Here is a 4,523-nt window from a genome sequence, read left to right on the forward strand (position 1 = left end):
AAATAAAAACATTATTATTATTATTATTATTATTATTATTATTATTATTACTTGCTAAGCTACAGCCCTAGTTGGAAGATCAGGATGCTATAAGCCCTAGGGCTCCAACATAGAAAATAGCCTAGTGAGGGAAGGAAATAAGGAAATAAATGTATAATTTAGGCTATAAGAAGTAATGAATAACAATATAAAATATCTCAAGATCAGCAAAAACGCTAAAATAGATATGTCACATATAAATAATGAAGAGAGAATAGTATGCCCAAGTGTACCCTCAAGCAAGAGAACTCTAATCCAAGACAGTGGAAGACCATGGTACAGAGGCTATGGCACTACCCAAGACTAGAGAACAATGGTTTAATTTTTCTCCTAGAAGAGCTGCTTACCATAGCTTAAGTCTCTTCTACCCTTACCAAGAGGAAAGTAGCCACTGAACAATTACAGTGCAGTAGTTAACCCCTCGAGAGAAGAAGAATTGTCAGGTGTATGAGGAGAGTATGAGGACAGAATATGTACAATGTCCTCCTAGAAGAGTTGCTGATTATTATTATTATTATTATTATTATTATTATTATTATTTGCTAAGTTACAACTCTAGTTGGAAAAGCAGGGTGCTATAAGGCCGAGGGGCCCCAACAGGGAAAATAGCCCAGTGAGGAAAGTAAATAAAGACATTATTATTATTATTATTATTATTATTATTATTATTAGCCAAGCTACAACCCTAGTTGGAAAAGCAGGATGCTATAAGCCCGAGGGGCTCCAACACGGAAAAACAGCCTATTGGGGAAAGGAAACAAGGAAAAATAGAAATGGGTAAACAGCTAGGAGTTCATTCACACAGAGGCGTTGAGCTGGAGTAATGAGGAAAGGTGAATGCCCTAAATGACGAAGAAAGTTAGGAGGAAAATTACATCCGGGAAACTAGCAGAACTCGGGAAACTAGTCCGAATGGTGAGTGAGTTTAAAGGCTAGTTTGTAAGTGGCTACACACGCATATGTCTGGCTGTGTGCTTGCGTATGACCTGATTTGAAGAGGTTCTACATATTATTATTATTATTTTTATTATTTTTATTATTAGTATTATTAGTATTAATTTTATTATTAATTTTATTTTTATTATTATTATTATTGTTATAATTATTTTTTATTATTATTGTTATTATGATTATTATTATTTTTATGTTTATTATTATCGTTATTTTTATTATTTTTATTATTATTATTACTATTAATAATAATAATAATGATAATAATAATAATAATAATAATAATAATAATAATAATAATAATAATAATAAAATATTATTATTATTATTATTATTATTATTATTATTATTATTATTATTATTATTATTATTACAAGCCAGGCAATAACCCTATTTGGAAAAGCAAGATTTTATAAGCCCAAGGGGTTCAACAGGGAAAAGCAGACCAGTGAGGAAAGGAAACAAGGAAATAAATAAACTACAACAGAAGAATAAATAATCAAAATGAATTATTTAGAGAGCAGTAACAAGAATAAATAAGACATTTTAGATATAAACTATAAAAATCTCAAAAAAAAGAAGTGAAATAAGATAGAACAGTATGCTGAGTGTACCCTCAAGCAAGAGAACTCTAACCCAAGACAGTGGAAGGTCATGGTACAGAGGCTATGGCACTACCCAAGACCAGAGAAAAATGGTTTGATTTTGGAGTGTCCTTCTCCTAGAAGAGCTGCTTACCATAGCTAAGGAGCCTCTTCTACCCTTACCAAGAGGAAAGTAGCCACTGAACAATTACAGTGCAGTAGTTAACCCCTTCAGAGAAAAATAATTTATTGGTAATCTCAGTGTTGTCAGGTGTATGAGGACAGAGGAGAATATGCAAAGAATAGTCCAGACTATTCGGTGTCTGTGTAGGCAAAGGGAAAATGAACCGTAACAATAGAGAAGCCTCCAATGTAGTATTATCTAGCCAGTCAAAGGACCCCATAACTCTCTAGCGGTTGTATCTCAACGGGTGGCTGGTGCCTTGGCCATTCTAAAGATAATCGCTTTGTTGATAGTATAAAATTATTATCATATCTCTACCGCTCCTCGTTGTTCACAGCCATGGAAGATGGAGGTAAACAGATGATTAAAACCAGACTAAACTTTCTAATGCAGAATTGACGTTTAGAAAGTTCTAGTGAGACGCCTGTCATGAATATGTGGGTCTTTGCCATCTCCAAATATGCATTTTCAAGTTCACATTTGATGTGAATGGTGTTGTTGTTGTTGTTGTCGTTTTTTTTTATAACATGTTGACATGATTTTCTTTTTATTGTTTATATATGACAGATTTATTTCAACGTTGTTAGTATTGTTATTTTTTTGTGTATCTTATTTTCTTAAGTTCTAAATTCTTTCAAATTTTAAATCTCCTCTTTTTGCTCTTAGCATAAGTAAAGTCACATACAGTTTTTATAATACTGTGCGCGCGCGTGTGTGTGTGTGTGTGTGTGTATATATATATATATATATATATATATATATATATATATATATATATATAATATGGATAAATATCAACACAATATCGTGCTCAAATAGAAATAAATTTCTACCTCATACTTGGGATCGAACCCTAGCCTGGTGGCATGGTTGAAAGCAACCTGGCTTTTCATTAGAAGGGGCTAGGTTCGATCCCAAGTATGAGGTAGAAATTTATATATATATAAATATATATATATATATATATATATATATATATATATATATATATGTATATATATATATATATATGAAATCACTGATATAAAATCTAAATCTTAGACAAGAGCTGGAAAAAACATTTACAAATATATTTGTCAATAACGATATATAACCTGTAATATTTTTTTTTTCTTTTCAATTTTGTAATTTCCCGTTTTTTGCTCTTCCAAATGTACTATCACTTACAAAGTAAACGTCTCTATGGCCATACCACAATGTAAAAGTCAGTCACGGGTTTCTTGAACACCTTGAAATTAATCCACTCTCTTAACAGATCTCGATTAAACACTAAACCCCGTTTACTTTTTTGTCTTCCGTCTCCGTGATAGTTGGACTCCCTGGTATGGCTGTACTTCATGACCAGTGTTTAAACTAGAGCATGTGGCGTGTGGCCATTACCTTGAATCCTGCTGATTTTTAACCTTGAATCCCGCTGCTTTTTACCTTGAATCCTGTTGCTTTTTATCTTGAATCCTGATGTTTTTTTAACCTTGAATCCTGCTGCTTTTTTACCTTGAATCCTGCTGCTTTTTAACCTTGAATCCTGCTGCTTTTTACCTTGAATCCTGTTGCTTTTTATCTTGAATCCTGCTGTTTTTTAACCTTGAATCCTGCTGCTTTTTTACCTTGAATCCTGCTGCTTTTTAACCTTGAATCCTGCTGCTTTTTACCTTGAATCCTGGTGCATTTACTTTGAATCCTGCTGCTTTTTACCTTGAATCCTGCTGCTTTTTTACCTTGAATCCTGCTTTTTTTTACCTTGAATCATGCTGCTTTTTACCTTGAATCCTGTTGCTTTTTTTTACCCTGAAACCTGCTGCTTTTAACCTTGAATCCTGCTGCTTTTTTACCTTGAATGCTGCTGCTTTTTTACCTTGAATCCTGCTGCTTTTTACCTTGAAACCTGTTGCGTTTTACCTTGAATCCTGCTGTTTTTTAACCTTGAATCCTGCTGCTTTTAACCTTGAATCCTGCTGCTTTTTACCTTGAATCCTGGTGCATTTACTTTGAATCCTGCTGCTTTTTACCTTGAATCCTGCTGCTTTTTTACCTTGAATCCTGCTGCTTTTTACCTTGAATCCTGCTGCTTTTTTACCTTGAATCCTGCTGTTTTTTACCTTGAATCCTGCTGGTTTCTACCTTGAATCCTGTTGCTTTTTTTTACCCTGAAACCTGCTGCTTTTAACCTTGAATCCTGCTGCTTTTTTACCTTGAATGCTGCTGCTTTTTTACCTTGAATCCTGCTGCTTTTTACCTTGAAACCTGTTGCGTTTTACCTTGAATCCTGCTGTTTTTTACCTTGAATCCTGCTGTTTTTTACCTTGAATCCTGCTGCTTTTCCCTTGAATCCTGCTGCTTTTTACCTTGAATCCTGCTGCTTTATACCTTGAATCCTGCTTTTTTTACCTTGAATCTTGATGCTTTTTACCTTGAATCCTGCTGCTTTTTACCTTGTATCCTGCTGGTTTTTACCTTGAATCCTGATGCTTTTTACCTTGAATCCTGCTGTTTTTACCTTGAATCCTGCTGCTTTTTACCTTGAATCCTGTTGGTTTTTTACCTTGAATCCTTCTGCTTTTTAACCTTGAATCCTGCTGCTTTTTACCTTGAATCCTGTTGCTTTTTACCTTGAATCCTGCTGTTTTTTAACCTTGAATCCTGCGGCTTTTTACCTTGAATCCTGCTGTTTTAACCTTGAATCCTGCTGCTTTTTACCTTGAATCCTGTTGCTTTTTACCTTGAATCCTGCTGTTTTTTACCTTGAATCCTGTTGCTTTTTACCT

The sequence above is a fragment of the Palaemon carinicauda genome, chromosome 9 (genome assembly GCF_036898095.1).
Source record: "Palaemon carinicauda isolate YSFRI2023 chromosome 9, ASM3689809v2, whole genome shotgun sequence".
NCBI classification, from domain to species: Eukaryota; Metazoa; Arthropoda; class Malacostraca; order Decapoda; family Palaemonidae; genus Palaemon; species Palaemon carinicauda.